Source organism: Diadema antillarum, unplaced genomic scaffold (assembly GCF_040938485.1).
Source record: "Diadema antillarum isolate AM-2024a unplaced genomic scaffold, OU_Dant_1.0 seq00000222_RagTag, whole genome shotgun sequence".
In the NCBI taxonomy this organism is placed as follows: domain Eukaryota; kingdom Metazoa; phylum Echinodermata; class Echinoidea; order Diadematoida; family Diadematidae; genus Diadema; species Diadema antillarum.
The window spans coordinates 148977-162067 of NW_027271276.1; the positions used below are offsets into that span (position 1 = coordinate 148977).

General features: G+C 37.1%; 1 long non-coding RNA gene across 1 annotated transcript; it reads right to left on the reverse strand.

Moving 5' to 3' along the window:
• Positions 1-570: 570 nt before the first annotated feature.
• Positions 571-8096, reverse strand: LOC139729189 (uncharacterized). The gene is made up of 3 exons (XR_011710855.1): positions 7725-8096; positions 4550-4640; positions 571-940 (listed from the first exon to the last, which is right to left on the reverse strand). It is a non-coding gene; the product is annotated as an uncharacterized lncRNA (long non-coding RNA).
• Between the last annotated feature and the right edge of the window lie 4995 nt (positions 8097-13091).

Sequence of the window (13091 nt, forward strand, 5' to 3'; positions counted from 1 at the left end):
CATTCGGATTTATTGTGACCTTTTCTTAAGATGGAGACACGTTCTCACATTATAAGCTATTCTATAATGACACAATGTTTACTGTTGCACTACGATTCTCTGCCTAAAACAAGATTCTTAGAATGAGTTTTATTTTCATGCTATCCTTTCACATAAATCTTTGCTTCTCTGATTTATTTTGAAATGACCCTATAGATCCCCCTCTCCGTCTCTCCCCGTCTCTTGACTTTCGACTGAACATACTTCTGACGACTGAACATACTTCTGACGACTGAACATACTTCTGACGACTGAACATACTTCTGACGACTGAACATACTTCTGACGACTGAACATACTTATTTCTATTCGTATTTATGCACTAGAATATAAAACATTATGCATTTATATGTTCAGTAGTATTTCCCCCATTCTGCTGAATAAAATATGTGTATAATGTATATAGGTAGATTTCCTGGGCTGCCACGTGTTCAAGCTTTTGCTGATTATAGTGGTAGTCCTTCTTCCCCATAATTTCTCAGGTAATTATTTGAAGTATGTTAATTCGACATATGATTTGTTATTGGAATTAACTCACGCATGTATTTTGCTTCTTCAAGTCATGTATATTGTATCTGCACACTGGTATCTTATGTGATATTACTGAAAAGAATCTTGATTTATGCATGAAATTGAGTTCGAAGAAAACAAACAAACAAACTTGAGGCCGATGAAGCAAGGACCATTTGGGAACCTCCGTGTATGCTTGCTCTGTTGATTGTATGAGAGCCCTCATCCGACCAGTATATCATCTCATCTCGGTAGTCATAGTCAATGCCTACGGGCGAAGCTAGTCCAGCGATGGGTAGCACCTCGAACGGCGACTGGCCAAAGCTGGTAACATTTGACTCAATTTTTATGATTGCCGCAGCTGATGTGTCGGCAACGAAGAGAATATGAGCTGGAGAGGACGTAATGAAAAAGATGGTATCACTGAAAATAGACAAAATTCGTGGTGATGTAACTTCGGACATGGCTTTTCCGAATTAGGCAAATTAATCTTCAGCGAAATGTGCAAATAGAAAATAGACTATAAGATCTAGTTGGTCGTTCGGGATAGAGTCACTCAGACTAACAGAATATCAAAAGTTCAATCTAAATCGGACAATACACAAGAAAATAGTGGAAATTAAAGGTGAACTTCATTATTTTGAAGTAATTCAAGAACTCTAAAAAGTTACTATTATTGATTAAGGAAATTTATACAAGCCTGTCCGTAACGGTGGTGTTGCTGGGTTGCATTTTGGTCATGTAAAAACAAAATAGATAGATAAATGAAAAAGAAGTATGTTTCATTCCGCTCCTCCGACTTGACCGTATAAAAGCCAACTTTAGCCTGGTATTTTATTGCATGTCACGAAATAATTGCTGTGACTTTTCAAGATCTATCATCTACGATTGAAAGTGGCCACTTTAGAATTGCGACTTCACTATGAAAGATAAAACATAGCCTAAATGAGAAACAATGTAAAAGTGTAAATACTTTTGTGAAAATCTACGAAATTCGTGTCCTTGCATGCAAGAGGACTTTATGGACTCATAACAATTTCTGAGAGCAAAGCAAAAAAACGCAAGTTTTTTGAAAATGTATAGCAATACTGCGTGTCACTCATTGTGTCTTGGAAATAGACCTGGCAGTTTAGTCTAAACAAACACCGATCAGGGAGTGAATAGTTTGCAGCATCTTCACCTACGAAAACGACTTTATTCATTGGAATGATTTCTTAAAACAAGTCTTTTTTAAAGAGTAATATGTGATTGCGAATATCACATGAACTTAATCCTGAAACATGTGTTTATGTGACGAACAACATTAATAGAGCATAGGCCCACAGCACTACCGCCGGTGTATGTTTGTCGATATATTGTACTATAAAAGGGGTTTCCCAAATTGATTGAAATGAATGCCGCAATAACATTAGAACACATCAGAGAAGTTTGAGAGAAATCAGGCAATCCATTCAAATGTCATGAATGCTAAAGGACTCGATGACTCCTACCAGAGGTCGCTGCACAAACTATTGGCTCAGTGCCGTATATAATGAGAGTCTGAACAACTACGAAATTGGACGCCATGTCGTTACCGCGCGTATTATGCGTTACCGGGTTGTACGCTCAGACGTAACAATAACAATTTCATGACCAAGCCAAATAAGGTGTAGGTAACAGTGGGCGCTGCGTATGAGCGCACTTTGGAAACGACACGGGACCAGTTTTGACCAATCACAGGTTTCAAAACTGCAGCCGAAAAGCGAGTTGGCCAGACTCTCTTTATATACGGTAAGTAATTCAAAATAAATAAAAGTTCTGAATGGAGCTTTGCGTACTTGCGCGCAGTATTCATTTCATACGGTATATTGTCCAGATTGGCGACATTGATATCATGTCTGCTTGTCACAAATTTCTTACCTGAGCTCAACGTTTTTCTTTGATATTATAATTAATCAAAACAGTATAATATCAATTAAACTGAAAGGTTCTATAATCGGCACGAGATGACTTTCATGCTGTCCTCTGAACCAATATGTCTCAGAAATATCAGAGCTATTTCAATTTGCTTTACATGAAATGATTTAAAAAATGAAATAGCATGAATATAAATATTGTGAAATTAATAGGGTTGAGATGTTGGGTAGGAGTAAACTATCCTATTTATCGGAACAATGAGATATGTGATGTGAATAATTGACCGACATATTATATCATTCACATAATTACACTTATAGGTGAAACAATGAAAAACGTTCTTAGCTAAACTTGAAACTATAACTTTAAGTGTTATTAATCATTGTTCAATCAGGCAGGGGGAGTAATATTACCCTTTATAACATAGGCCTTGACAACTCGAGGATATGTGCACTTTTTTTTTAAAAGTAAAATTTTGTGAAATTCTCTTTATAATTTACTTTTATCGTTCTAGCATATGTGACATCATGTAGTAGTCTTCTCAACCAGCATGCAGTGACTGTGCAGATACTTTAGATATTCATAACTTTTAAGCGCATTATCCAAATTTCCCCAAACTTTCACTGATGTGTTCTACTAATATTGCTGCATTCACTCAATTCACTTGTCTATGAAGGTGGACTTGTCCTTTGAGTAATTGAATAAAGTCTTTCTACATAAAAAATCAAGCTGAAATACCTGTTAATGTTTTGATGAACAACCCCTGAGAATAAGATGAATGAAAGAAATATAGCAACGTGTTATCTTCCTCTTTTTCATAGTCCAAATGTCATTTTGAACGATTTTTTTATTAGTCAAATGTACGCTCTCCTAGCAACAAGCGTTCAGACGACGCGCACACATGATCTAAACACGCCCTTTAATATCCCCCCCCCCCCCCCAAGTGTTAACAGTAGAAATAGAGTAAACACTTTCTGCTGGCGGGTGGTCAGAAAACATTTGAAAAGATGAGCAGGATGAGGACCTTTTTTTTTTCTTTCTTTCTTTTTTTTTCTTTTTTTTTTTTTTTAGTGGCGAAAGGGCTCAGGGGAAAAATGTACATCCGGATCATGCTATAAGATTGTTATCATTAAATTCAGTACCCTTCTCAGCGTAGATTTTTGTTTTGATATTGAAGGAATACCAGGAAGAGAGTGAGAATCAATCCATAGATCCTGTGCGCCAACTGAAGTGTTAGTAAGGTAATTCTCCTCTGTCAATTTGAGCACAAGACAAGATTACTACATGTAGTGCCTGGCAGCAAGTGTAGCTTTGAAATGGGCGTAAACGGTACCTACAGTCAGCTAAGCTCAGCTCGACAAAACAGCACAGCCGTCTGCAGATGTCCATATTATTTACACTGGTTACAGTGCGTTATTCCGGAGGTTCGGTAATCCGAAAACGAAATAAGATTCGTAATTCCAAAGGTGCGCAGTACTCTTTTCTTTTTTGAATCAATAACGAGTCTTATTTCATTTTCGGATAAACAAGTATCTAGGTATACATCGGAGTAGGGACTTTGATTATTTCGGAACATCGACCCTCGGAATAAATCTTGTACAAGGTGAAGTAACGAATTCAACGGGATTATCTTCTATTTAAGTTTTCTTAGAAATTCGTCAGTTTTGTAGAAAATCTTTTGCACGGTCTTGTCAAAATTTGATGAGACTTGTGGGAAATATCGTTTAAGCGGCAAAGACTGTGTAACTTTTATGAATGAAAACAAATTGTTTCTTATCTTACTCGTAAAGAGAAATGGGTGTCATTGTTTTGCTTTATTTTTGCATAAAATTTAGCTCTATTAAGAGGAGTAATCAAAGTGGGTTGAATATGTACAGTGTGCGTGGAAAAACAGATTTTGTTAATCGTCAATCGAAGATAACTTGAAAGCAATTTTACATCTCATCCTATATAAACTGTGCTATATTACCAACCGCCACACCACTAATATTCACTGCATCGATTACATTATGTTGTAGTTTGTTATGTCTCTATAAGGTTTCGAAAATACAATATGTCTCATATGATTGAGCCTATCAGAATGTTGCTAAGTAATTCAACTTACTACTTTGAACTCCGACACAAACTCCGAGCAAGTACAGCAATCCTAGACACAGAATCCTCAGTAGTTCCTGGCCTCTCATGTTGGTGATTATCTGTTAAAACAATGATTATGTTTACAAATATTTTAAAGCAACGACAACAGATGATTTAACTCATTTCCTATGATACTCTGAATCCCAAAAGGCTTTCACCCGTATCCATCTAGATTCCCACTTGCAAACCCGGTAGAATTATATAGCCAAATAGTAATTACTAGAACGATCTTTGATTCGATTTGATTTGATTTGATTTGATTTATTCACAAAATGCATGCAAACATACATACATACATACATACATACATTATTCATGAATATGCATATAGTTTGTACTGTACATGAAATATGTTATTATACATACATTTGTGTGGATCGTCATAAGCTATGAAAAGCTTGACTGGGACGTCCAGTAGCGATAGTTTGCACATGATTATGTACATAAACATCATTAAAAAAAGGTATTATTCACGTTCAATGAAATGAGAAAGAAAGAAAGAAAGATGGAGTGGAAAAATAAGAAGATGGGTACTCTACATAATGGTGGTTAAAGGTATACAAGATTGATGATTCTGGTGACATAGAAAGACTCGCTGCCATTATGTACGTGATGTACGTACGACAAAATAAGCCTGTGAACCTGGGGGTGCAGGTAAGAACCATGCAATGGTAATGCTCAAACATATTTGCAAAGAAGGGTATTCTTCACTTGTCTTTTAAAAGCATGCTTTGATTGGCACCGTCGTATTTCATGAGAAAGAGAATTCCAGATGTCGGGACCAGCATGTCGTATGGATCGGTGGGCAAGGGCAGTTTTGGGGGGATTTTCTAGGTGCATGTTTGTCGAGGTTCTGGTTGAATAGGTATGAATAGCCGAATTAAAACGAAACATGTTCAACAGGTTGGTGGCAAGTTCGTGAGAATGGAATCTATACATAAACACAGCACTTTGGATAATCATAACATCATTAATAATGATAACATTGCTAATAATGATGACATTGATAACAATTTGAGTTACACTACTGCAACACACCCACCTTTTTTGTTGTTGTTGTTGTTGAACAGAAACGTAATATTGCCTTCATTACTATAAGTAAATACCAGAATACATTCATATTTTTTTCTTATACAAACACCAAAAGACAATGGCACATTATTGAAATGTTGAAGCTTCAAAGGGTTTAAATCACATAATAAACATTATTTTGCAAAGCTACGTCAACACTGTAAGCAGACGCATATACCAATTTAAAGCTGAATATTTTTTATTTATTTTTTATGGGGGATCAGACAATTCTCTAAAATATGAAGTTCGTATTTCATGTATAATAATACAATTACTTTGAAGTCAGAGAGGCACAAACTAAAACTAATTACACCCCGTCGTGTTCAGTGAGAATGTTGGGTCTCTATTTCATGATTTTCTGTCGTTCTTTCTTTTTTGAGGGGGATGAATCAATTCAATTTAATTCAATTCAATTCAACTCAATACAATTCAATTCAATTCAATTCAATTCAATTCAATTCAATTCACTTCAATTCAATACAATTCAATTCAGTTTTTATTTTTCCATCCAGCAGTGAATCAAAATATGATATGATATGAAAGCATGAGTAGAACAATCACATTGTTTGATTAATTACAATCAAGGAAAAAGAAATACAAAACGAAAAGTGAATCGCATATAGTATTAAGATAAAGTAGTATGAAGATAAAGTAGTATAACTAAGAACACCTAAGCATGCTTTGAAGGATAACAATAAAGTAGGTATGGAAAAAGAGTGGTCCACTAAATATTCTTGTAATACTTGAATCACTCAAGACATGATAAGTTATATACATTATTCAAACCGTAATCATATTGAAGTATACAGAAAATACAATTACAGGCAAACCTAAAGTAATACAAATCTAACAAATCTTCCTTTTGTGTGTCTGTCGAAAAGTAAATTATTGCTCTCACACGTCACGTGACAGGGAGTACACCTTGCAAACTTGTCAAACATTGGATGATTTTAAGCTTTATCAGTTCTTTAGCAATGATTGACAGATGAGGTCACAACAAGAATATTGGTTTTGAAGGATTTTTTTTTTGTGGGCGTACCCAAGTAATCTGAACAAAAATAGAAAAAAAATAGTTAAAAATATATGGAATGTTTCTAGATATTCGTTTCACCGCAAAAGTGGTGTTGAGGGTATCATAAAGCAACACAAATCAACATGCATTTGTATTTCAAAGAACCGTTAAAAAGCCACTATGGTAGCGGTTGATGAATATTGACGGTAAAAGTCTACCGTATGAACATGATGAAAACCAAATTAGCAAAGACAGAAAATACAAATATGTCATATCATTTAAGGATATCTTCGTGTGGAAAGGAATCAAAGCTCATTTTACCGAATATTTGCATAGGTGCATGAACATATTTCTTTTTAATTACAATGGTATCCTGCTCGTTTACCGGTGCCTTGAAACCTGTATCACCCACGGCACAAGGTACGCCTTTTATGTTATGGGCCAGCCGAACATAAGATTATCAAATAATTATATATTATTAGGTTAACGTACTGATGCATACCGTACTATATATATTGATGTGCCACTTAACTTGATGTATATGATAATTACGTCAAGTCATAATGCCTAAAAATGAATTTTCAATAGTTAAAGATCAGTACTGATAAACACACTATGTTTTAAACACCAAAGTTAGGCTTAATTAATGTCTGCTGTACGTTCTGGTTTACAGTTGGCTAAGATATGCGTTAGTCTTGAAAATTTTCGATTTGATCTTGTTTTGTTTTTGTTTTGTTTTGTTTTTTGTTTTTTGCATTTCTTTGCATTCATACTATCCCGCAATGGTATATAAACTACATGTGCATGTCTATTGATAATCAAGTTCCACGTCAACAGCCTTCATACAATGACTATAATGTTGTCCATCAATTGAAGTAGATGTAAGGTCAACAAAGAAAAGGAAGGGCGCGACACTCCAATATTCGCACCCACTGTGTCAAAGTGACAAATTTCTTGCGTTTAGAACAAAATAACATTTGTATAAAAATGAAGTTGATATTCTAATCTTTATTTCTTGTTCATGTAAGTAGAGACATCACACACTGTAAGTACAACTTACCCAGCTGCGTACACTCGGTGCATGAGTTCCTCTCCGTAATATCAGTGTAAATGATTGCTTGATATACTGGTGTTCACCCGGCAAAAGTCCTCTTAATCCGGAAGAATTTACCAGACAAAATATTAATCGGAAGCGTTGTTACATCTATCAATAGTCACCTATACATGACGCCCGAGACACCCTGCACACCTCTGGTCGTTAATCGATGGAATCAACAAATGAAGGTGACCAAATTGTGTCTTTCAGTCAAGGCAGAATTCTGACGCTACGTCTCGGCGCTTACAATAACCATGGACCCTACCTTGGGTCCATGCAATAACAATGCGTCCAAAAGTTGGAAAGAGCTGGAAATTCCCGGATGCGTTGCTGAAGGAGTAGACCTGAACACCCACTGCATTTTGTGATGCGTGTCCCGATCGGTGAACATTTCACGATTAATGTTTTCTTCAATAGCGAACCCCTGCCTTTCTATCTGCGACGTTCGACATGCTTTGTTATTGTCTATATGTTTGTGCGTGTGTGTGTGTATTGTGTGTATGTCTATGTGAGCATAAGAAGAGAAACACCAGCCTATTTCTCTAAACGAAGTTCCTCTTTTTTCCGCCCGATTGCTCAGCCCCCGAAATGAGTCGCCAAACAATGTGTGCTGTCTTTCAGGTCTGTCGAGTATGCCATGACTTCGTACGACAATGTGTCAGAGAAGAAAACTTTGTATTTCCAATGAAACTTAATATTATTTACCTAATGATTTCCTTTTTCAAATCAAATGCGAAGTTATATCTTATAGCTGAGAGGTCTGACGAGTTAGATAGAAAACATAAAGACTGACGTCAAGTAAAATGATTCTCAAGTCTATTGGAATAAATCGCAGTTGAATTTACTTTCACTCTGCAGATCTTAACTTTAACCAGCAGTCAGGACCACTTGTCGTTTTCGGCAAGTGAAAATCTTGCCATTATCGGCAAGTAAATGGATTCTGCCGCTGGCGGCGCTGTGCGATCATGCGACGATTGGCGGAAAACTATCGCTTAGCTATCGGCGATCGCTGCGTAACAGAAACAAATATCCAGTCGTTTCATTAACAACAACGTACGACGGGCTTTCTCACTGCTTGGTTTTTCGCAGTGCGAGCCATTCGCTGTACATTACACCTGCGAGTGTCATCGTATCGGGTAGGATGAGTCTGCCGTTACTAACATGAGATTAGACGAGGATTAGTCAAAATACTAATGACTTTCCTACCTTGACTTAGAGCATCCATGATGATCAAACACTCAGTGTATATCAGGGATCGATGATGATGGGACGATTCCTCTGTGTATACTTGAACACTATAATGATCAACAGGTCAATGGAACAGCCTTGCACCTGTTTTCTCACGGTTCACAGCACTGTTATGGATGATAGTATCACGGCACATTTTCCATTCATAAAGTACTTGCGACATTGAACCTCGAAAACAAAATTGTTCGTTCATAACGTGGTTCGACAAAGAGCTCGGCTTCATCGTGGAAGGCATTTTATTTATTTATTTATTTATTTATTTATTTCTAATCTTTTGTCAGGGTAGTCCATTCACCAATAAATAGTGGTCTTCCATGGAGCCCTGAATAATATTGATGAACATATGTACATTAGATAGCAAAACGTATATACAGAAGATGACATAATACAGTGTAGATACATACCAGCATACTGTACATTGCAAAGTAACATAAAAAGTACATGCCACAGCAAGAGTTCACCAGAATGCCGAAATAACAATTAAAAACGCTATTATACAGGAATGATAAAGCCCAGAATGAATTTCGTGTGTTACTTACAAATAGCAACTTTGCTTAAACAATCTCTTAAATGAATATATGGAAGAAGCTGATCTAATTGAATGATCTAGCCTGTTCCATTCAAGTACAGAGGATACGATTGGGCTGCACTTGTGACAATCAGAGCGAAATCTTGGCACACATAGATTTCCACTGTCTATTAGCCTTGTATGATGTTCATGTACATCACTAGGCTTAACTAAGTGCACCTGAAGGTACGAAGGTGCTAAGTTATGGACGCATTTATATATCATCATAACGCGGCTGAAATCAAAACGTTTGTCTAGTGTCATCCATTTAAGACTTTTGAATAAATCAGCCGACGGTGTGTCATATGTTTTGTCCAAAATTATTCTTGCTGCTCTCTTTTGAATTTTTTCTAGCTTAGTTGTATGGTATTGAAATCTGTTTGACCAAACAACAGAACAGTAATCAAATTGTGGTAACACTAGACTATTATAAAGTAATTTTAGGGATTGTTGGGGCAAAAAGGCCTTCGCTCTCTTTATCATGCAGACACTTTTTTGGGTACGTTTACATACATTTTCGATTTGTTTAGACCATTTCAGTTCTTCATCTATTAAAACACCTAAACATTTAGTGAACTGAACTCTTTTAATCCGACTACCATCTAATGAAATACTGAAATTTTCAATTTTCCCGAGATTAGCACGGGAGCCGATAATCATGACAGAAGTTTTGTCAGTGTTAAGGACGAGCCGATTTTTCTTAATCCACCCCATTACTTTATTTAGTGCAACAGTTATCTTTTCTTCTAAAACTGTTGCGTCATTAGCACTGACAGTGAGGGTCGTATCGTCAGCGTACATATCTATAACACCTTCTGAAGTACACTCGGGTAGACTGTTGACATATATTGAAAATAAAAGGGGACCAAGAATTGACCCTTGAGGTACACCCAATTTAATAGTTGAAGGGTGGGACTTGGCTCCTTTGAATTGCGTCACTTGCTGTCTGTCACTTAAATAGGATTTAAACCAATCTACAGTCGTCTTACTACACCCTATACACTTTAATTTATGTAAAAGTAGGTCATGATCTACAGTGTCGAATGCCTTCCGAAGATCTATGAAGGCAACTCCAGAAATTTGATTATTATCTATATTCAAAGACCACTGATTCACAAGTTTTGCAAGAGCAGTTGATGTGGAATGAAATGGTCTAAAACCAGATTGATTAGGGTGTAGTAAATCATTCGCATTCATGAATTCGCTCAGTTGTTGATGTACGGCCCTTTCGATAATTTTACTCACTGTTGGTAAGATTGAGATGGGGCGGTAGTTATTCAACGAAGAAATATCTCCTGCTTTAAATATCGGTACTACCCGAGCCTTTTTCCATTCACGTGGAACAACTCCCGTAGACAGGGATTTGTTGATAATATCGCAAAGAGATTCTGCAATAACATTCTTTGTCATCTTTAAAAGTTTGCAGCCGATGTGATCTTCTCCGGTTGCTTTATCTATGCCAAGAAGCTCGATCTGTCTCAATACAAAATCTCTCGTTATCATACTTAAATTAAATTGAGGATGAGATGGAACAAAGCCTTTGTCCTCATCAAATATCATTTGCGAAGTATTTGCGAAGCATCAAAACTAATGACAGAAAATAGTGCGATCACAGGGCGAAAAAATAAAAGAAAATCGAAGTGACGTGTTATCCCATTGACAGTGATAACTGATGTGCATGTGATCCGATCGAGCTTGTTCGTGAAGCTTTTATAATCCATGTGGAGGTTTAAATACATCACACTACGAAGTATCCTCCGTGAATGGGAGAGGAGGATAAGTACCCCTTCCTATTAACACTAGATGTAAAACAAAGATGCTCCAGTCAGTCTACTTCATGTAAACATCCCGCGCATAAAAATCTTCCAAGAGAGTGCGAATGCATGGGAGAGGATCAGTCGAGAAGGGAGTGTGGATGGAGTAGGGCGTATTATATAACACTCGGTGTAAAACAGAGGAAGTCCAGTCAGTCTGACACATGTACCCCAAGTTTGCCTCCTACTTTCCCGAGAATCATGCCGATGAACTCCTGACAACATAACATCAATCCACGGACAAAAAACAGACAAACAAACAATTCAAAACAAAACTATCATCTCTGTATCCTACACGACGGCATCATCAGTGATTGTCCGCATATCCAGACACTTCCATGCAATGAACTATAATGTGTATGTCTGTACCTGAATGTATACTAGGCGATTCACTTCAGTTATATGGTCACGGTGGTAGGCTTGAAGGTGAAACTCCAAAAGGGCGCGGGCGGGAAGAGCGACTTGTGTCATGACCCCACCAATAATCAGCTCTTGACCACTGATGCTGACCATGCAAGTAGGCTGTGAAGGCAGCTCCCCCAATGACTTTTTGTTTACAGCAAATGCACATGCCGTATCAAATCTGCTAGACACACACTGTACAGCTATAGCTTTGATCACATATGGATTTGGAGCTGCAGAATCAAAGAGCGCACCTGATTTAAAGACATTAATGATCGACATACTAGTATGGAAGCCAACTTTTGTTCTATTTGGGTGGGCTAATCATACATATTGTTCATTCATTTACAAATGAAAAGTATGACGTTGAATCAGTAGGTGATATTTCAAACCGAAAGTGATCCTACAAAATCAAAACTCTGGATGCAAATCAAAAATTCCTAAACAATTCTTGATACTCAATAAGCGTTTTCATTTATCGCTTGTACTATCAAGAAAATTAAAGAGCTAATAATACTGTACCAGTTATTGCAGCTTAGGTTGCCCTGCTTTTCAGAACAACAGAAGTGCTTTTGAGTGATTGCAGCCTTTAACTGCTGCAGAGGGTGCGATGATCATCATCGCCAGTCATGGCAGACTGCATGCAAGTGATATTCAGTGGCTACGGAACGGGGGGGGGGGGGGGGGGGGTCTAGACCTACCATACTGAGTAGCTCGATTCAACTTGCTCCCACGTCCCATGATCCAATAATGTATTATGTCATAATGTGGCAATAAATTCTTTGGTTGCATTAGCATCATGCCCATTACAATTGCCACGTTATAGATTCTATAAGTGAAATATAGTTGAACACATAAAATGGTTGAAAAATCAAAGCATCTCTCCACACAAAATCTGCCATAACTTTTATACCATTCAAGTGGTAAAATTGCCGTGCCCAGATTCTTAAAGTGTACACTTCAGGGATTATCTAGGCCTAAGTGTACATGTAATTATTGTAAGATATAGCGGTGACGCACTTTTTGATCAGCAAGGTACCTAGGTTCTATATGATTTTATTTGTAGAGATAGCAAGCAGTCCAAATTTGAGCACATTTTGCTGTCTCCCAACATGCCCAATTCTTTTGCATGGGATAGTTTGGAAGCTTAAGGTCGCACGAAAGCATAGATTCTACTCTTCTTCTTTTTCTTTTATGTGACATACCGATAAAAAAATCAATTTCATTTGTTGAGCAGTCCGACGCCCTTGACAGTGTAAGAATTCCCAATCACGATTGCTGGCATAGGAAATATGTACA